Genomic DNA, 22,940 nt, shown 5'->3' on the forward strand with positions numbered 1-22,940 from the left:
AGTATGTGTCTAATAGAAAAGGCCTGCAAAGAGATTTGGGAGTTCTAATGACTCCAAGGAGCAGGTGAAAGGTCCCAGCGCCTGACAGTAGCTTGGCAGTCTGGTTGACAGAACTGATTCCTTCTCCCCTCAACACCGCCGGGCCTTGTGTCTGCTCGCCTCCAGGTCCCCGTGCCAGGCGTGGGGAGGTGGGGGCCAGAGTATTCCCTCCTGCCTTAATGTGTTTGCAGAAACAAGCCCCCACCAACCCATCAATTACCAAGACTGTCAGTCCCGGAGAAGGTGTTGTGACAATGATGGGGTCAGGTAAAGCCTTAGGGGCTACAACGAGACACATTAAACCAGTCTTTATGTCGCCACCTCCTGTCCCCCGTTAACACCTCCTTCAAAGTACACATTTTTCTTTTCCCTTTAACTTTCACAAGGATGTTTCTGGTTTCTGCAAAAAGTAGCATGGATGGCATGTCTTTATTATTACAGCTGTCATTCATTAGCATGACCTGTGCTCCCCTAAGCTCTGAGCTCCCTCTCTGTCCCCAAGCATGAACGGGCTGGCTGATGCTTCTGTCCTTCCACCATTTCATAAACAGAACATCTTTTAAGAGACTGCAAGCGTCCTCCTGCTGGAAGTGAGAGATAAAAGACAAACCCTCCTCTCAAATTCCCTCAAAACATTCATTTGCTGCAGAAGGAGAGTTTCTGAATGTCATTCAAAACTGAAAATTTCACATCAGTTACCAAAAAAAAAAAGTTCTCATAACTTTGCTGGTGGAAAATGGCCTATGCCCATGCAGAATTCAGCCGTGGTTCCCTGGGCCCCTGCAATCGAACGCCACCTGCAAACACTGTTAACCCAGGTGATTCCACATTCTTCAGAAATGTATAAATATCGCTTGATGCCCCAAACAGCCCATGAGTAGGTTAATTCAGTCCATGAGTGAACTAAATGTGTAAAAATAATTCAATCCATTGTCTGACAGAACTGATCCATTACTGTTCACTGATTCAACAACTGTTTGCTGAGTATCCATTCTGTGTTAGGGAATGTGTGAGCCATTCAGGATACAGAAAAAAATGTTCCAGTTCCAACTAACTTCAAGGAAATCAAAACCAAAAGTTTCACACCTATGTAGACAGCTTAGGTGATTTTTTTAATACAGCAAGAAAAAGTGGAATTCATGTAAACAGATGAAAGGTATCCCAGAAAAAATAAATAGCACTAGAAAAAGGTATGTTCTCACCCCAGGTAAAAGAAAAAAAATTCTATAAGTTCGTGCTGCAGAATTTACCTTGAGCTGTGAAAGATATCAAGTGGTGTACTTTAGAAATCTGCTAAAGCCTACAAATTATATTAAAAGGCATGGAAGCAAAGCTAAGTGCTTTAGCTTCAGAAGAAATGCAGTCAGTGCCCTGGAACCAATTCCCAGGAGAATGCCGTGGTTCTCACAACCCAGCAAGTTAGTCAACAAGTCCAGGCAGGGACTGAATTCACCTCCCATTCTAGACACTGATGAAATAGCACTTCCTGCTACTCTTAAATATGTTAATCCCCATTTCAAATATCTACAGGGCAAGTCTAGAGAGGGAGATGACAACCATTCTTAGAATGTACTTATTTTTCTTTAAATACAGAAAATATTCAAATCCAGCATATATAGACTTACGATCGCCACAAACTGATCAGCAGTTAGTTGATTAGCCAAGCTACCTTTACGTGGCTTTTTGAGTCAGCCTCATACGTAGTTTGAAGAATTTGCTGTGTTTATAAGGTCTAAAACAATTATTTTATAAGTTCCAGTAACAATTCCTCAAAATGCTGAAAACCAAACACACACATACACACACACACACACACACACATACACACACACACACAAGCTCCAGCTCCCTAAAGTCTTTTTGCTTCGCTTCCTGGGGCCCACATAGGCAAGAGGGCCAGAAGCTTCAGCTTAATTAGCACCTTTTTATACCAAAGCCTCTCAAGGTGAGGTGCAAAATATGCAGTAATCATTTAACAGCTCAGTCAGCTGTGCCAAGCTAACAGATGATAAGGAACAAAAGGAGACAGACAGAAAGACTCCTTCATTGCAGATGTGCCAAAGGAAAGCTGTGGCATGCGACCAAATAACCTTGAGCGTTCGTCACCTGTGTATTACACAAATGACCCTACAAAAAGAAAAAAAAAATGTTATTAAAAAGCAACAACGAAAACAAAACAGTATCAGGTACAAACCAATGAAAACATTCTCATGAAATGGCTCTCTGGGAATTTTCTAACATTTCTTCTTGGCCACCTTCTGAACCCACCTGGGAGAGAACAGGCCATGAGAACACACTTGAGATTCAGCAAAAAATAATTAAGAGGTTGTATAATTGACCATATTGCACGTCTCACCTCTGGGGTTGGGGGTCCACTGGTTCAAGACCCCAAGTGGGATACAAGGTCACACCCAGTGAGGGCCGTTCTGTCACCTCCCTGACCATACAGGTGGAAATTAAAGATCCCAGGATACTTTTCAAAATAGCGCAGGGGATCACCCAGCTGTCTGGACTAGCAGTCCCCAGTCTCAATAAAATCCAACTTAATGTTCCCGGCTGGGAATGAGCCCTTCTCGAACATAGAGGAAAGTCTGTGCTCATGGACACAATTATGAAACTGTCCTTTGAGCACTGTAATTACTTTATAATTCACAGAGGACTTGAGATACTTGGAGAGTGAAGGATGCTATGAAAAAGTCAATTCGATTGTAATTTATAATTGAATTTATCCACAGAGAAACAAGTGCTCACTAAACGAAAGTATCTTCTAGGGAGCAAATTTACAGGTGTAGCTTTTACAACTACCAGTGGCTTAGCTCCAAGAAAATTCAAATTCCAAAGTGATAACTTTCCACAAAAACGTAACTTCAGAGTTGAGTATTTGTGTTAAAAAAAATTCTCCCTAAGTAGCATTTTTGTAGCTCAATGCCCCACTAGTTTAATATATACTCAAGTTAGGGGAAATAGATCTAATGTGTAAAGAACGGGACCCTAAACAGAGTTTCCATCATCTCCTCCTAGTTAATCTTTAAATAACAATGGTTAGATGTTGTGTGTTTTGTATATGAATCAAGAAAGGTAAAACCTACAACGTATATTCATCTTATATTAATTGATTACAAAGAAAATGCTGAGAGGTAAACATTAAGAATATCTTAAAGGGAAACAAATTAATATCAACATTTTTATGCAGCAAAGCTCATATGAACAGTCATAAATGACATTGCTAAATTTAAACATTGCATCCATAATCCACCTTTCAGCCCATAATCTGAAAAATATTTCTGTAATATATGGGCAAGCAGAGTTCCAAGAGAAAAGTGTAGGCAAAGGATAGGGCAATGTGTTATTTTAAAGTATATAAAAAATTACCACTATATAAAAAATTATCCCAAAACTTACCAACTTGAAACAACAAACATTTACTATATCATAGTTTCTCTGAGCCAAGACTTCAGCAGTGGCCTAGCTGGGACCACAGTCAAGCGTTAGCAGGGCATGGGGTCCCATCTCAAGGTTTGACTGAGTATGGATCCACTTCCAAGCTCACACACAGAGTTGTTTGCAGGATTCAGTTCCACACAGGCTGTTGGACTGAGGGCTTCACTTCCTCCTGGACTGTTGCCCAGAGGCCTCCCTCACTGCCTTCCACGTGGGCCTCTCCATAGAGCCACTCACAACATAGCAGTTGTCTTCCTCAATGCAAGAGGCAAAAGAAGACGGTGAGTAATAGGGAAGGAAGTCAGAGCCTTCCGTACCCTGATCCCAGAAGTGATGTCCATCACATTTTTAGTATTCTATTTGCCAGAAATGAGTCACTTGGTTCAGCATAGGAGGTGGTCATACATAAGGTATGACCACCAGGAGGTGGGGGTCAGTGGGGACCATCTCAGGGGCTGCCTGCCCCTGGTAGGTGCCTGTGTAATAAAGAATTAACTCTACCCAAAGAGCAGCAATCTAGCCTTTGAATCTCTAAACTCTTGGAATTTCCTGAGTGATAGCTGTGCCTTTGTTATTCATGGTGGACCCCTCTTATGCTGATGAGGTGACTCATGGTGGGCCCCTGGAGAGTTTGTGCTCATAGATGACTCAGGGCAAAAGCTGGCCACCTTGAAAGCCCAGTGAGATTAGAAGGTTGGGGCATTGAATCAGGTAATATCAGCTGGTCAAGGATTCCATCAATCATGTCTACATAATGAAACCCCAATAAAAATTCTGGACACTGATATTTGGTGACTGCTATGATCTGAATGTCCCCCCAAAATTTATGTGTTGAAGTGTAATCACCAATGTGATAGTATTAAGACGTGGGGCCTTTCGGAGTTGATTCAGGCATAAGGGCAGAGCCCTCATGGATGGAATTAGGATCCTTATAAAAGGGCTTGAAGGAGTGAGTTTGCTTTCTTCTGGTCTTTTGCCTTTTGAGGTCACCGAGACAGCATCACCTATGAGGAGTGGGCCCTCACCAGACACTGGCACCTTGAGCTTGGACTTCCCAGCCTCCAGAATTGTGAGAAATAAATATGTGTTATTTATGTATAGTACATGTCTATGATATTTTATTGGAGCAGCACAAAGGGACTAAGACAGTGACCTCCATAGGCTAGCAATGCTGCATATTATCACACTTCAACAACAGGAGGGTAACACATCCCTGAGGACACCGAAGCTTTACCTTTGAGACGCTCTGAGTCTCAAATTCTGTCCCATGTGTCTCTTCCTATGGCTGGCTCTAATTTGTGTCCTTTTGCTATAATAAAACTGTAATTGTAAGTATGGTGCTTTCCTGCATTCTGTGAGTCATTCTGGCAGTTTATCAAACCTGAGGGAGTCCATGGGAACCCCTAAATTTGTTGTTACCTTGTCTCATGTGAGGATGGCCCTGGGGACTCCCAAACTTGTAAGAGGTGTCAGAAATCTTGGGCAGACTTGACAGTCTTGGAAGACTGTACCCTTAACCTTGAGTTTGGCTGACTCCAAGTTAATACCTGAGAGACTTTTGCTGTTCCATTTATTCCAAAAGGAATTAACTATTTGGTTTGTTCGTTTGTTTAGGTTTTAGTCTTGCTTCTCTTTTTGAAGACAATTTCTTCAAGAGATATCCTAGATAAGCAAGTGGGGAAACTATTACCACTTTTTAGAGGACACTAGCCTCATCAAGTGATCATCCCCAGCCTAACAGAGCTCCTTCCAGGGCTATGGTAACCACTGGGTTAGTGCAGGAGAGCTGGAAAGTGAACATGACAATGACATACCCTTTATGAATCCCATCAAACACAATAGCAGCTAAATTATTGAAATGTTTGTGAATTTATTGCCACAGTAAATACTTTGAGATTTCTAGCTTGATGTATTCTACTGAGCATATTTTAGACAATATGAATTTTAGATCATTCCTTCATTATACTCCCTCTTTTTAATAAATGTTTACTGAGAGCATTCTATCTGCCAGGCACTGACATAAGTGCTTCCCAGCATGACCTTATTTAATCCACAAAAATTATTCCTGAGGTAGTTGTCTGTTACTGCAGTAACCTTATATTACAGATGAAGAAAATGAGGAGCAAAGAGATTAAGTCCATAAGAAAAATAAAATTCTAAATTCACATTGAAAAGCAAGTGAGCAGATATTCCACCAGTTCTTCTTAGGGCCACTTTTACTTGGAATATAAAATTGACAGGCACTAGACTCTGTTTTTTCATTGCCATAGATTAATCTCTGTAAATTTAATTGATTTTAAAGACAACTGAAATTATGCGTGAAAAAAAGGAAAACTATTAATATCTTCTTAGAAAAGGGATTGCAAGCTCAACAGATTCAGGGGCCAGGCAGATAATGTGAGTGAATAAGGGAAGCAGCTAGGTGGGGCCTCAGTGAGCCCAGGAATGCCAGCCCCTCTACAGAATGCAAGAAACACAGGGACCCCATTGCTGCCTGTAGGAATGGGGTCCAGCATTGCCTAACCACTGGCTTTTCAAGAAAAACCCAGGAATCTGAAGTTTAAAAAAAACTTACTTCTTATTTTTAAATGTTGGCAACAAGCTCTTTTTTTAAATTCTAAGCTAAACAAAACACACCAGTGGTTCAGAAGTTTGACCTAGAAAAAATAACTAAGAGAACAAATATTATTTTGGCTCATTTGATCACTGTCAAGAATCAAACCAGATTATCCTGGTTCCTGGTTGGGGCCAAAATGGCTTGACTCTATGGTGTGGACCACTTCACAAATAAGCTCTTCACCTCCTAAACTTTGCAGACACAGAGCTAACCAGCTGGAGACGGCTAAGAAAGGAACCATGACGTCATGAGCTCTTGAGGACGGGAGAAATCATAAAAAGACCTGATCCATTGAAGAAATCCCTTCCACACACATCTCTAACAAATAATTATCCAGATTATCCCAGAATCTTCTAAGGGATTAATCTAAGGGATTCTTCAATCTATGAGGATTAATTTGAAGATATCTCATCTCTCTTCTAATGAGCTCCAGTCATTATGAAATTCTTCCTAATACTGGCTTGAAGTGTGCCCTGCATTCATGCATCCTAGTTCTCTTCCCTGGGTCCAGCTGACTGTACCAGCCTCTTGGCACATGACAGCCTTTCCCATATTCATAAACACCCTCTACACCAAGATTTATCTTACCTTACAGCCCTTCCAGGTAGGAACTCCTCAGTACTCTAGTCACCCTCTTCTGGGCTAGCTTCATAATGTAAGTCTTCCCTTTAAAACATTGCACCTAGAACTAAACATGCAGGAGATGAGCTCAAACTGCTTCTCAAGATTAAAAAAAAAAAAAAAAATCCCACCAAACAAGGCCACACTATAGTTTGCCAACGGGAAAACCCACAACACACTTTTTGGCCAACTTTGATATAAATTTGAAGAATTAGAATGAAATAGTCAAATGTCTACTTTAAAATTTGAATTTGGTAATTTAGGAATTAAATTATATATTTATTCTGAATCACACATTCTAATAGAATAGATCAATTTAGAAGCATAGTTTTTCTGGCTGGATGTGGTGGCTCATGCCTGTTAATCCCAGCACTTTGGGAGGTGAAGGCAGGAGGATCACCTGAGTTCAGGAGTTCAAGACCAGCCTGGGCACCATAGTGAGACCCCATCTCAACAACAACCACAAAATAAAAACATGGCTTTTCTTTTCTACACACGTGTCATCAAAAAAATTATTCGCTCTTCATTTGCATCATTACATCATCCCTGCCATCACTGGAGCCACCTTCAGAGTCACATAAATAAAACAGATTTCCAGAACATATCATCTTTAGCTCTAAATTGCTCAAAGTGTAGTGTTTTTAAAAAGTTTCGGCCGGGCGTGTTGGCTCACACCTGTAATCCCAGCACTTTGGGAGGCTGAGGCAGGCGGATCACGAGGTCAGGAGATTGAGACCATCCTGGCTAACACGGTGAAACCCCGTCTCTACTAAAAATACAAAAAATTAGCCGGGCATGGTGGCGGGCGCCTGTAGTCCCAGCTACTCGGGAGGCTGAGGCAGGAGAATGGCATGAACCCGGGAGGCAGAGCTTGCAGTGAGCCGAGATGGTGCCACTGCACTCCAGCCTGGGCAACAAAGCGAGACTCCATCTCAAAAAAAAAAAAAAAAAAAAGTTTCACCGAAGTAAAACATACATATACAGAAAAAGGCACAAATCATTCGTGTTTGGCTCATTGATTTTGCTCAAAGTGAGCCAACAGAACGACCCTTGCACTCATTACAAACCAGTGCCCCAGAAGCCCCGCCCTTTTCCTCTTCAGAGGGAAACCAGTATCCTGACTCCTACCACAGCAGTTTAAAGGTGCCTGCTTTTGAATTTTATATAAGTGTTTTTTGTGTCTAGTTTGTTTTAGTCAATATTATGCTCATGAGAGTCATCCATACTGTTTCATATTGTAGTTACACTTGTAGTTCAAGGTTGAAGTTTACATCTGTGTGTGGTGCATTTACTATGTTGTTTCCCCAAGCCACAAGTGCCCATTTGCATAATATTAGGCAGCTGGGCTTTTGAAATTCATCTCATAGGTTTATAGATGTGTGATTTCCACAATATAATCCCTTACTTGTTGGCTTCGTCAAGTGATCTCTAAAAATCAATTAAAAAACTTGTTTAAATCAACATTTTGCATTTAAAACTGTGAGGTCATACACCCAGGAATAATCACTAAATTGATGTGAAATTTCTTTGCCTCCCTTTTTTTTTAACTAATTCTATCAAGGGGCCTCTGGAAGCCTCAAAACTGGCATTGATTGCGGTAATATGTCTTCATAATACAATATATTCTTGTTTCCTGTAATATGAGAGACTTGTTAGACCTTAAATATAAGGTGGCTTTTTTTCCGATGGATAATTTTTGATGGAAAAGTTCATCACATATTCAGGCATAAATTGTGTCTCATATTAACCTCTTATCACTTGGGTTCTAGTATTTTCTCTTATTGAGCCTATGATTAGCTAAAATATCCAGATCTTTTGCACATGAGTTCTTATAGAACTATTTATCACCAGAGTATATTTCTATTTATACTTACACTTTTAACTAAGTATAAATTCCATATTAAGATCATCATATACCTCCATGTACATAATGCTTGGGATTTTTCAAAGCACTTTTGAATGCATTATCACAATAATTCAGTGCAATAGCCCAGGGAATGAATTGTTATGCACATTTTACAGATATGAATATAATTATCACTGATGGATTTCAACATGTTTGAAGGGATAATGCTGATGTTTTATAAAAGGCTTCTTCAAATGGAAAAGAACACTATCTAGCAAAATCAAAAGTCATGATATTTGAATATTCCCCGAAAAATACAAAAAGTAAGCTAGCACACAGCAAAATAAGATTGTGATAAATAAAAGAAAAGCAAATTCAAATAATAATGAGGACCATTTTAGACTTAGTAAATGAACGAGGCAGAATCCAACAGTGATAAAATTCATTATTTGCTGGTAATACCATAAATTTGTATAATTCATTATTCATAAAATTGTGAAATTCATTATTTGCTGGTAGCACCATAAATTTGTATAATTCTTCTTGAAAAGTAAGTTGACAATATGTATATTTTAAAAACCAAAAACCAATCCATACCCTTTTGCCAAATATTCCCCTGCATAAAATTTATTCTGGAGGAAATTATTTAGAAGAAGAAAATACGTCATTTGCAGAGAGATGTTCATTGAAGCCTTATTTACAATAATAAGAAAAGGAAACAATGTAAATTTATTTCAATTTTTTAAATAAAGCTTTGTTCAAATGAATACCATCCAATCTCTCTCTCTCTCTTTCATACACACTCACACATACTATACTTTGCAAATATGGGAGAGAATATTACTGTTTCTGTATTCCTGTTACATCTTGTTCACTCCCAATATTCTCAGTATTGTACTTCACACAATACTTTCTCATCTGAATTTTCTTATCTAACCATACAGTTAAGTTTGCATTGGCCCAGGAACAGCCTTTGTGGTGAGGAAAAGGCTAACAGGTATAACATGATTTTCAAACTGCAAAACCAGGTAGGAACGGTGACCCTCTGAATGGAGAGGCTGTGGCTCTGTCTATGCACTTACAAATAAATTGTGTGATGAAAATACATTTGCATGAATCTCCAGATAACCAGAACAATTGCTTATCCAACAGTGCCGCCTCTAAACATTTTGGCAGATCACAGGACACCCTCCCCAGCAGGCATCTCTCTTGTAGTGTAGAACGCACAGTGGCTCCCTCAACGTCTCGCTGATAGCGGCAGGAGGAGGGGGAGGAAAGACTTCATCTATGTCCTTAGCAAGCATAATCCAAGCCCTTGCCTCCATTAGTCAGTAAATATCATTTAGACTTTTTAACATGAAATTTGATTTTCTTAATTTAGAGGGGAAAATACTCGTTTAGTTCATATATTTCCTGAGATGTGCGGAAAATGTCAGGAGGTGGAAAACCGGGTATTTAAGGGGGTTTTGCACTTTTTAAAAAATCTAGTGCCTTAACTTCCCCTCAAGAGAGACAGGAGAAGCCACTCAGACCATTGAAACAGTGTGCTTAATGTCAATGTTTGCCTTTCCAAATCCACACATTTCTGGTCACTTCGTGACATGTTTATTGGTCTTGACAGGCAAGGAATAGAACAGGAAACTGCAACCTTGCACCCATCTGACTGGTCTGTGGGCAGACCAGCCTTGGTTTCTGCTTTGTTGAGTTCCACATGGTGGCTAGAGGCCCTCCTGCCATTAACTCCCCTTTCATCCGATTCTCTGTAAAAATTTGTACCAGCAAGTCTAGGGCAGTTAAATATATGGCTTGGGTAATTAAGCAGGTTACAGATGAATATTATTTGGTCTGCAAACAATTCTGTAAAAGGTTCCAGAGGGTTGTCTCGAGGATTGTAGCTTATTTGTGGGGTTTTGGCAGGAAATGGCTAATTATGACACCTGCGCACGTTTCTATGCAATTGGAGCCTGGGGATTCTCAACCTTGTGTACACAAGTCAGACTCGCCTTCATGGTGGGGAGCCACACGGCAGAGGACTGAGATCAAGCAGAGCCTTGTTAGCAGCACTATGGAGGAAACAGCTCAGCTCGGGCTAGCAGCTGACCTCTATGCCTTTCCCCAGCAACCAACCCTAGGGTTGCTGGCATCAAAATTAGCCCCTTACATGCTCCCTGTCCACTGCAGGTCTTCTGAAGGTGCACTAGTTCTTCGCGAAAACATTACTTCATAGACTGGGCATTATTGGAGAGCAATTTCTCTGTCCCCCAAGGTTAGGAATTCCACTGATGGCATCCGGGAACCCTCTGTAAACCTGCAAGCAGAATTGGCAATGGGTATAAGCATGGAGAGAGATCCATAGCTTTTATCTGTTTCTCAAAGATAACAGATGGCGACTTTGCCTGATGTCAATGCTCCAGTCACAGAGCAGTGTGGGATCAGTTGAAGGACTTTAGGAAACGGAATGTGCCAAAACCACAGGCTGCCCAGCTGGAGCTGTCTCCTCTTCTTCCTCCTGGGCATCCAGCTGACCCCAATTTCCAGCAGCTTCTGCTGGTAGGTGTGGCCATGTGGCTGAGTCCTAACCGAAGGAATATGAAAAGGAAGATGGCGCCTGTTCTGGCCAAGACTTTTAACACGTGACTCCCCCTCCTACAAATCCTTTCTCCTTTCACCAGTTCATGTAGAGGATGACAAGGGGGTAGGAGACAGTAGAACCATACGTCAAAAGGAGCTTGGATTCGTGAGTCACCATATGGAAGAAAGCTTCCCACCAACCAGGAACAGCTGCCTCAGACCGTGGAACACAAAAGTAAACTTCTCTTGTGTTGAACAATTCATTGTACACATGTATACAGAGTAGGCTAGTCTACTGTAAGAGAGGGAGCAGCCTGGTCATATTTGCATTTTAGAATGGGCTTCACGTTTCGAATATAGTTTTTGTGATGAAGAGAAACATCAGGATTTCACTGTACTGCAACGCTTTTGTATTATCACTTTTCAAAGTGCCCGACACATCCTGCCATTCCCATAGCGCCCAAATCTTAGACAACAAAAAAAGCATTTTATTTATAGATCGGCTGCTGGGTCATCTCCTTCAGACTTATACACAAGGGCACAAAGTCTTCCAATATTATTTCCCTAAGTACAACATCCAATTTTTCCTTGAATATCTCTAGTTCTAGAGTCTTGACAGCTTCCTGAGTGAAATTATTCTACTGCCTGATTGACCTTCATGGTCCAGAATTTTTTTTCCCCACTTCAGACTTTAGTTTTCTTTCTTCTGGCTTCACCAAGTAATTGGCCAGACCCAGGTGAATAAAATCACTCCATAGTGAAAACCGGAAACAGAAGTAAATGGCTTAAATTAGCCTTTATTAAGTACTCCCTAGGTGTGATCTCCTTCAATCCTCATACTAATCCTCCATTTGACAGGCTCTGAGATTTTAAATAACCCACCCATTATCACAACACAAAGGATGCAACTATGGCAAGCCTAGATCCTCATGGGCTCACAGCCCAGCCCAGCCCAGCCTATTCTAATTGGCTGTCTAGGACTCAGCTAATAGAAGCATTTCATCACTGATTCATGCTCAAGTTCCTCAGTCATTTGGGGAAATAAAACCTTGAGTTCACTGAGTATTTTTACTTTGGTGAAGTCCACTTCCCAGAGCCGAAACAATTATGTTTTAGAAAGTATTCTAATTCCCTTGAAAGACACCCAGCAGAAATTTGTGTAGACAGGAGGTATACAGAGACAGTGGATTTGAGAAAATCACTTTCTCATTGCTCAAAATGAGCTTCCAGAACTGATTAGAAAACATTCACTCTGAAAAGGAGCTGGGGAATTTGGGAAATGTTATATTGGTGTTGGTCAGGTCCCTCTGCTCATGCATTAAAGATCTTAGATAGGGGCCTGGGTGTCTCCTGTCTCTCCTCTTCATTGCCTGCCCTTGCATAAATGGGAGAAAGGGTCCCCAGCCCGTCCATCTCATCCTGGCCCTCCTGTAATCTTTGTTCAGTTGTATGCAGAGGGACTTTGCAGGGGGAGGAGAGAGATCAGACCTTTCTGAGCCAAGGCAGAGGCATCCCCAGCCACACTGGTCAAGGCAGAGGCATGGGGTCTGCAAGGGCAGGGCAGCCCCAAGCCGGCCGCAGCCGCAGCATGTCCATGCCAAACTCATCACCAGGACTGGGTAATGAGGTCAATGTGAAAACAACTGGAAGGCACGTTCCCCAGGAAACATAAGCAGAGTGGAAATGGCCTGACCTTATGTTGCAGAATCCAAACCTATTGAGTCAATTGCCGGGAAACATGACATAACCTTTCAGATGCAGTGAACATCACTGAGAGAGCAGGCTACCCTGCTCTTTTCCATTTGCTGCCCCCGAGGCAGCAAGTCACTGGAAATAATAGCCCTGGTTCCAAATCTGTGCTTCTTTGATGAAACACACATGCACAGCATCGAGCTTGACACTGGGGCAGACGTGTGCATGTGCTTGTGTGTGCATACAGGCACACACATATATATATATACTGTGTATATGCTTTTATTTATCTGTTAAGTCTCTTTCAACTTAATGTTTCATGTTCTATAATAGGATATGATATCATTGTAGCTTTATATTTTAAATAGAAGTCTTTGGGACCCAGTGCATATTCCTGAGTGAGAAAGTAACCTTTACAGCCTCATTCTCAACAGCAGCCAGCAGCTCCCTCTTTGAGATCAATTAACAAAGCTACTTGCCCCTCCAACGATGACCCAGCCCTGAAATAAAACCAATAAATCCTGCTTTTCTGCTTTCTAATGTCCTCCTATCTTTTCCACAGCTTGTTAGAATCTGAACACAGAGCATGTTCTTCATGATTAGCAATTGCAAGTTAAAGGAAGGGACACTGCTCTTCCTGCAGAAAAACTGTTAAGTCTGGCTTTTGGGGTTCAAACTTCAAGCCAGGAATGCTTGACTTGGAAGCCAGTTTGACGGATAAGCAGGAAAAACAGCTCTAAGTCTCTGATGAGAAAGCTCCTTTGATGAAATGTTAGACGGGGGCCCACTGCATGTCACCATAAGCCCCTCTGAAGACTTCACAATCATCCACAGAACTGAACATTTTAACAGAAAAAAAATTCTTGCTGAGAAATGGAAAATGCTAGCGCTTTACTAAGAGTCTGAAAAATATGATCCTATTTTTCAAAAAAGAAACTTGGGGTGAGGGTGGGAGTCCCAATGGGTAATTCGTACAATGTTTCATCCTTGTTGCTGAGGAGAAGTTGCGGCATCATGAGTAGGCTGGCTAAACCTGGGTTAATTACATGCATATGGCATATATTGAGTTCCCAAAAGGATAATGTATGCCAAGATTGTTCTTCTCATATTCTGTGCTCTACTTAAACTTGGAATGACAAATAGGGGAGCTGGGACGGCTCCCGGGAGCTATGAAATATATTCCCTGTAGATTACAGAATACTTTGAGCAATCATTAGAAAATGTAATCACCACTTTATCATATAAAACTGTTTCTCACTGTTGGAGGCTGATTTTTGTAGGTTTAATATAGCTCTAGGTCATGCTTTATGGATCGCTCTGCAGAAACGCTTTGTTGGAAGTTTCCATCAAGGTTAGCTTAGCCATGAGGAGGTTGGGGAGCCTGGGCAGAAGGGTGGCCCTCCTTCCCACAGAGCTGGAAGATCATAATTCTTGGGTCCCCTGAGAAGACTGAACTTTGGAGATATTCCCAGTGGAGAAGTCCTACAGTTCCTACTTTCTGTAGGTAAGCCCCATGAAATTTATCACATCAGCAAGTAATGGAATAGTCATGTGGAGTGAAAGTTGCCCTTGAAAATCCCTTAGGTAGCTTGTTAAGCCAAGCAACAGTAATCATGGTAACACCCAGCACTTAGTAAGAGCTTACTGTGACCTGCACTATTCTAGCCTTGAGATGTAGGTGTGATAACTAGTTCCCTTTTATAGATGTGGGAAACTGAGGCACAGAATGAGTTAGCGACACTCACCCAAGGTCACAGAGCCACTCAGTGGTGGAGCCAGGATTTGAACACTGGAAGTCTGGCTCTAGAGCCCTTGCTTGTTAGTACATGTGGCTTGGTATACAGTACCCAGTATGTTACTGGCTTGCATAAAAATTGAATGTCTGATGAACTATGAAGAGTGAAGACTAATCCTGTATGTCTTCCAGTGATGCATCTTTCTCTTCCCAATAATACCACTGAAATTGTCATTTTCCTCTTGTAGTTGAAACTGATCCAGTTGCCCCATAGAGGTGTTGTTTACAGTTTCTTTGAATAAACATAGAAATTAATGCTTCCAGTCTTAAAACTTGAGAAAGTTACATTTGTCTTATCTGAGTTCCTTTTTCAGGAAACCAACCATCAGGCCTCCCAGATAGTATCAAGGAGCTGAAATTCACCAGATCACTGTCAGACAACTCACCCATCATGTCTGCCTAACTGCCCACCTGCTTCCTGTCGACCAATTTCTCTTCCTTACCCCTCCCTAATTCCTGTTTTCTCACACATGGTTACATTGCTTCCCTGCTATATAAACCCCTAACTTTAGTCAGCCTGGGAGATGGATTTGAGATTGAGCTACCATCTCCTCGGCTGCAGCACCCAGTCAAAGCCTTCTTCCTTGGCAATATTTATTGTCTCAGTGATTGGCTTTCTGTGTAGCAAGCAGCAGCACCTAGACCAAACCCTTTGGTATTTCAGTAACATAGGGAGCTCATACAGTTGAACTTGAGTAAGTTAGGTGTTCATCTGATGTGATTCCACTGTGTGTGATGTGATTTTATTCAGTCGGGAATAATAGAAGTGGAGACTGCCTGGCAAGAGCTACATCCTTTTTCAAATTGAGACAGTGCATGAGTAAAACCTAAACCTGGGATCAGAGACATAAAACATTTATGCCTGCCACCAACAACCAAAGATACATTTAAGAACTTCTTCCAGCCAGGCGCAGTGGCTCACACCTGAAATCCCAGCAGTTTGGGAGGCCGAGGTGGGCAGATCATCTGAGGTCAGGAGTTCGAGACCAGCCTAGGCAACATGGTGAAACCCTATCTCTACTAAAAATACAAAAATTAGCCAAGCATGATGGCACTTGCCTGTAATCCCAGCTACTTGGGAGGCTAAGGCAGGAGAATCGCTTGAACCCAGGAGGCAGAGGTTGCAGTGAGCTGAGATTGTGCCACTGCACTCCAGCCTGGGCGACAGAGTGAGACTTTGTCTCAAAAAAAAAAAAAAAGAAATAACTTCTTCCTTCATAGACTTAAATAACTAATTAATTCTACAAAAAGGCTTGTTGGTCAATGGGAAAGATATGCTGTGATTCTGGAACATTTCTGGGAGAGAATGGGGTGGCATCGCCTCTAACAGATTCACCACACAGCAGTGCCATATCCTTCGGCCTTAAAGGCACACAGTCCTGATTTTGTCGGCCCTCATATTTTGTCTGCCAAGGGACAACTCACCATAACTAAATTAATAGAGACTAATATATAAGCCAATGCCTATGAATTAATGGCCTTGGTTTGACTGGACTATTTCTTGGTCATAGCCAGCAGATTCCCTCTACTTAGGAGAGAATAGTAAATCAAATTACAATCAGAAAGGGGCTTGAAGAACATTAAATCAGAACCACGTCATGTACTAGATCTGAAGACTGCAGCACTGATGAAGTGCTTGAGGGACTTTTCTCCATCATGCAAATAACTTTACCAAAGAATATCACCTTAAACTCCTGCCTCCCAGTCCACAGCCTGACCACCCTGAGAACTGATTTCCTCCCTGCTATATATATCATCCGCATCAATCACCAGAATGGAAATAACTTGCATACAAAGCTTTAATACCTACTGGGGTTGCAAATATACTCACACTACATTCAGATGTGCAGAGAAAATGTGCTTAATATACTTTCTTCCTCGGTAGCAGAAAAACATACATTTGCCAATTAAGCATTCTTCTGTCTCTTCAGGTTCGAATAATCTCCTTTTGGTTTAAATAGCCACTCTATGCAAAGTTCAGCCCTCAGGCAAGGAGCCTTTTTTGTTGTCTCCCTAGGCAAATTGCTCATCCTCTTCCCTAAGATGGTGCCAGAAGGTGTGAGGGGAGCTCACTGTGTCTTCCCAGGCATGGAGATGGAAGGCGGAGAGAAGGTCCTTGGATCTATGGTGTCCTCTGGATCTTCCTTGGTCTCTGCTACTGAGTAGCTGGACAACTAATCATCATCATATCCATGGTCTCCAGAGTGTGACTTTTTGTCCTCAACACGAGGAATCTCCCCTCAAGAGTCCATGGTTAGGGCCAATTACCACCAGGCTCAAAGGCCCAGCCACAGGCCTACACCTTCCATCACTGGGGAACAAGGATCTCCACATCCCACACTCCACCACATTCAAGCCACCCTCACTGATCTAGCCCCCTCCTGCCAACACTGCTGTACTATCAACATGCATCATGTTGGAGGTGACAGAGGACAGGCATTTTCTTAGAAGACAAGGCAGGCAAGCATTCGAGTGGTCCCATCTTTCGGGAGACCTCCCCTGTACCTATCCGGATGTTTCCAAAGCACTGCCGCCACTCCCCAGAGGTCGTTCTCTGACTCTATCCCTTCTTTACCACATGCTTCACTAAGCCAGAAGAGTCAAGCTTGGGCTTTCCCACCTCTAGGGCAGTGAAACTCATGCCCCAGCCTTCATAAGTGAAGGAGGCCCTTCCTCACAGTATAGGAAAACTATGCGACCCGAGGCTTCCAAACTTGGTGCTAACTGCACTTAAGAATTGGAAAAAGCCTTCTTCCTCCAATAATGCCAAGAGCAGCAAACCCAAATCTAATTTGAAGGGCAAATCTGAGCAGTGACTTATTCTAATAGGGACCCACGCTTCCCCTGCACACCAGAGAGCCGTTGCTCAGCATGTAGGAAGAACAGTATTATAGAATAAGAAATTACAAAATATAGAATAAGAAAACTGTTCCACATTCAACAATGGCATGTTTGGTAGTGCCTGCAGCTTGGATCTTTAGAAGTCTAGCATAATTAGACTATAATGCAAGGTAAGACTATTAGGGGATTTTTTGGAGCCCTTGCCATATGCCAGGTACTAAATGAGGTTATTTGTATCATTTCATTTAACTCATCAACAACCCTAAAAGGTAGATATTATTATTACCCATTTTATGAACGAGGTGACTGGGAGCTCGCCCAAAATCTTACCTTTTAGAAAGTGGTAGTGCTTTGTGAGCCTGGGTCTGTCTGTGTCTGACCCATGTGCTCTTGCCACCTCGTGAAGATGCCTTTTCATGGGATCATCCCCTCTTTCCTTCGCGTTCCCAATAACCAAACAACTAATAAACGAATCAAGGCCGACTGCACTTGAACTTCTGACTGTTTTCCAACCAATCTGGCAGAGAACCAATTTAAATACAACATGCCCTGGGCAAATGTTTCAGATCAGCACAGGCAGTCACTGCCTATGCCTGCACGTGTGTCTCCACTGCTGTGCCAATGGGCTGGGGGCACCATGCAGGGTTGACTTCCATGAGCTGGAAGGAGGAGAACTCGTGGAGTTATTTGTCATGCTTTCCTTACTGTGCAGTGCACAGAAGCATGATTTATGAAAGCCCGTAATTAACACATTCATTCTGAAAGAACAAATTCTACACCCTGAGAATATGGAGCTCCCACAACACATCAAGATAATCCAGGGGACACTGGAAAGCTCACCATAAGGAAGAGGAAAATGAATTGGCATTTTCAGAGGTCTGAAACGGGGCTGGAGAGTTCTGATTGGCCCCAGGCCAGGGAAACCCTCAGGTTGGAGCAGGTGCTGTCAGAGGCCCAGTTGCAGAGATGACTGCCCAGGATACCAGGCACAATGTGGGACTCGGGGCAGCAAGGGCCAAAATACATGCAGCAGCCAAGATGGATCCAGACTGGGCAGAGGAGCTGGGAAGAATACAGGCAGGGGCAGCAGGAGGTGGGCCTCAGAAAACCACCCTAGGATGGCCTGTGACCTGGAAGCATAGGCAGAAACAAATGTACTGGAGACGGGGATGGAAACATTGGCTCTCCAGTCAGCCACAGAGGAGAGAAGCTCTCCATGCCCATTCCCCCTGCCCCATGGCCAGGATCTCTACACCTGTCCCAGGATCCAGGGCCTGCAGAGGGAGTCTACACTCCCCACATCCAGGACAAAGAAGCCAGAGAACCAGGCCCTGCATCTCCCCAGGACAGCTTTGGGTGACAAGTCTGGGAAAATGCTCCCCATGTCATTCCTAGATCCCTTTAGCCAGCTTGCTTTTACAGAGGACCAGTCCCCGCGTAAATGAAGAATAGCAGCAGCTCTGTTTTCGCTTCTTGTGGTTGCTATAACAAAGTATCCCAAGCTGGGTGGCTTAAAACAACACATTTATTCTCTTCCAGTTCTGGAAGTCAGTTGTCCAGAAGGAGTCTTGTGGGGCTAAAATCAACATATAAGCAGAGTCATGTTCCTATTTGGAGGTTCTAGGGGAGAATCTGTGTCCTTGACTTTTCCAGTGTCCAGAGGCCTTCTGGCTCCCTTGGCTTGTGGCCCCTTCCACCCTCTTCAAAGCCAGCTTCCTGACTCCCATTTATAAAGACCTTTGTGATTACCTTGGACCTACCCATATGATCCAAGATAATCTTCCCATCTCAAGATTCTTAACTTAATCACATCTACAAGGTCCCTTTTGCCATGTAAGGTAATTATACTCACAGGTTCTGGAAATTAGGATGTGGACATCTTTGGGAGGTGTTATTCATCCTACCAGATGCTCTTACAATTTCTTTTCTATTATTTTGTTAATTTTTCTTCTATCTGCAAGGTCCCTTTTACCATGTAAGGTAATTATATTCACAGGTTCTGGGAATTAGGATGTGGACATCCTTGGGAGGCATTATTCATCCTACCAGATGCTCTTACAATTTCTTTTCTACTATCTTGCTAATTTTTTCTTCAATACGGCAGGTACAGTCAAGTGCCTAAGTCTTTACTGTGAAGCTCCATCACTGTCCAGGTTTCCCTGTGGGGAGGAGCCTCTGAGACAGAGATTTGCCTTCTGGTGGCTGACGGGGGAGTGCTCCCAGATCAACACCTGGCTGACTTCACAAGAGTACAACTCGTGCCACAGTACTGGGTTGTGCACGTAGAAGGGCCCTCACTTCGCCTAGAGCTCTGTTGTCAACATTTTGGAATTCTTCATAATGTATGAATGGAGGCCCACATTTTTATTTTGCATTAAGCTCTACAAAGCAGGTAGCCAAACTTACCTATTAGGCAATAAAGCAGCAACACACGACAGAGAGAAGAGCTGGGCTGCAATGCAGTCATGAGAAAGTCTTCAACTGATCCTGTAAGAGCTCCAGAACTGGGATGGCCCTGGAGAGGTGCCTTAACTGGCACAGGCTCAGGTCTTTACCTCCAAAGGTAAAGTCTCTGCATGCTGGCTATTCTCGGGGAGGAACATAACCAAGGGCAATTCCTAGAGATGGACTCAGTCGAGAGCCCTGTGATGTCAACATTCCCAGCAGTGGAGGCATGAGTGCCTGGGTCCTGCAGGGGTAGACTGAGTAGCATGCACAGCATCCAGTATGACCTCAATGAATACTAACTCACACCTCCATCTATGTAATCACCACATATAGAATAGTTTTGGCCAGGCGCAGTGGCTCACGCCTGTAATCCCAGCACTTTCGGAGGCCGAGGTGGGCGGATCATGAGGTCAGGAGTTCAAGACCAGCCTGAACAACATGATGAGACCCCGTCTCTACTAAAAATACAAAAATTAGCTGGGCGCGGTGGCACGCGCCTGTAGTCCCAGCTACTCAGGAGACCGAGGCAGGAGAATCACTTGAACCCAGGAGCGAAGTTTGCAGTGAGCTGAGGTTGCACCACTATACTCCAGCCTGGGTGACAGAGCAAGATGCCATCTCAAAAAAAAAGAATACTTTCAGCACCCAACAGGCTCCTTGTGCTCCATCCTGGTCCACAACTGTACTCACAGAGATAAATAATGATACAGTTTCTATCATCATACATCAGCTGTGCAGTTCTTGAACCTCACATCAATGGATTCTTTTGAATCTTGCTTGTTTTATTCATTCATCCATGCTCTGGTGTATATCAGTAATTCTTGTTGTTTTGCTATATAATATTATATTTGTCCATTCTCCTGAGGATAGACCTTTGGGATATCTCCAATCATGGATGAATATCAGAAAAGCAGCTGTGAGCACTCTTGTACCTGTCTGTCAGTCATTTCTCTTGGGTGTAGATGTAGGAATGGGAATTGTTGCATTATAGGGTAAGCGTGTGATTAGCTTTACTGAATATAGCCAACCTGTTTTCCAATTCAAAGTCCTACACGCTTTTATTTTAAGTAGATTCTGGCTAGATAGAAAAGCAACTTAGAAAAAACATAATTGACTAATGTAGAGGAAAAAGCCACCATCAGTCCACATATATAACCACAATAGATGTGAGTTTAGCTGCAGTTTATAGGCTTATACAAATTTTTTTGGCTGATTGGGACACCTGGGAAGATGGGATGGTCTACCCTAAATATTCTCTGAATAGAGCTTGTATTCAGCACTAGAGGCCTCAGACACTCTCCTGTTGATAGATTTCTATTGAAGGCTCAGGAAAATCCCAGGCAAGGGCAAAGGGCTGGACTTTTGTTCAAGGTACCCTTAATAAACATGATTGGATTGAACTGATCCACACAATGAGACCTGTGTTAACAAATCAGGAGGGGCCTGGAGGGACCTCTTTGCTCTCTGTAGACAATAGAATGGCTGAGAACTGGGCCTGCGACTGATAACACTCGTCTCTTCACAAGAGGCGTGGATGTGACCTAAGTTTACTCTTCTGTAAAATTGGAATAGGAAAAGCCCCTTCACAAGATTTTTGTGAAGATTCGATGAAATATTGTTTATGAAAGGGATTACAAATGATAAAGTGCAACATAAATCACAAGTTTTTATTATTAGCTATTTTCCTGTGCCACTTTTCCTAACAGAGGTTAGGTGCCAGGTGCACAACACAAGGTCCTAAGAAAAGCAGGTGGTCCCTGGACTCCAGGATATGAAAATACAGTGCAAAAGCCATTCTCCACCCCTTGCAATGGTTTTGTTGAAAAAGTTTATTCCAAATAAATTCTTTAAAAGTTTTCTTGCCATGAAAATGCATTCTTCCCGCTGAAACAATCTTATAAATCCCATTTGGGTGCCCAGAGGAGTCACACAATACAACATACCTTTCTCCTAGCTTACAGATTCTTATTTAACATACAATAACAACAGTGTCGATTATGTATTTCTCCAACTCAAAGTTCATATTATAAGTATAGGGTAAGAGGGGCCGGACGCAGTGGCTCACGCCTGTAATCCCAAGACTTTGGGAGGCCGAGGTGGGTGGATCATTTGAGGTCAGGAGTTCGAGACCAGCTGGGCCAACATGATGAAACCCTGCCTCTACTAAAAGTACACAAAATAGCTGGGCGTGGTGATGCACACCTGTAATTCCAGCTACTCAGGAGGCTGAGGCAGGAGAATCACTTGAACCCAGGAGGCAGAGGTTGCAGTGAGCCAAGATCGCACCACTGCACTCCAACCTGGGTGACAGAGAGAGACTACGTCTCAAAAAAAAAAAAAAAAAAAAGTATAGGGTAAGAGGGAAGGGAACACTGGAGGCAGAAACAGCAGCAGATAGAAAAAATGATAATGCAGGGGCTGACAGAACTGACAAATACGTTCAGGAAAGCAGCCTGGAGATGTTTCGTGTGAGAACATCTGGATAACGCCCGAAGACATTGCAATGCCCTACAACTCAGGTTCACGACAACTTTGAGTCATGAAGAAAACATGACGTCATATTCATTTCATGAAGTGGTGGAAAATGTATCTTATTTATTGGGAAATCTTTTCATCCAAAACACTTTGTAAAATATTTAAAGCAAAAACAAACAAACAAACAAAAAAAACTCTGTCCTCCATCATCCCCGAGCGGAGATCTATAAGAGGTTTAAATGAAATATATTTACTGAATATAGGGTGACTTGAAAAGTCCATTGCTGTGGCATAAACATCTCATCACCTAAATACAGCAACACTAAATAAAAACAGTTCTGGGAACACAGCTCAGATTATGTATGCCTTTAATCACATTTTCTACTATTTCCCAAAGTGATAAGGAAGAAACTGATCAGAAATTCTTCATGTGAGAAAAATACAGACAAAATGAGTCTAATCACATGCAGAGGTTCTTTCACTTCCTACATTATTTACCGAGGCATAAATATATTATGCATTTTATGCTGTTATCTTAACTCTTGAAATTTAGA

General features: G+C 42.4%; 1 long non-coding RNA gene across 2 annotated transcripts in view; it reads right to left on the reverse strand.

Annotated features, from left to right (window-relative positions):
- Positions 1–2,745: 2,745 nt before the first annotated feature.
- Positions 2,746–22,940, reverse strand: part of LOC129014446 (uncharacterized) — a 101,213-nt gene continuing 81,018 nt past the window's right edge. The window contains exons 1-3 of one of the 2 annotated variants that reach the window (XR_008494223.1): positions 10,666–10,903; positions 6,686–6,785; positions 2,746–3,731 (exon numbers count right to left, since the gene is read on the reverse strand). This is a non-coding gene — a long non-coding RNA (uncharacterized LOC129014446). Of the gene's footprint in view, positions 3,732–6,685; positions 6,786–10,665; positions 10,904–22,940 lie in introns of those variants that run through there. The other variant, XR_008494224.1, reaches the window with a different exon arrangement.

This window comes from Pongo pygmaeus, chromosome 16, assembly GCF_028885625.2.
Source record: "Pongo pygmaeus isolate AG05252 chromosome 16, NHGRI_mPonPyg2-v2.0_pri, whole genome shotgun sequence".
NCBI lineage: Eukaryota > Metazoa > Chordata > Mammalia > Primates > Hominidae > Pongo > Pongo pygmaeus.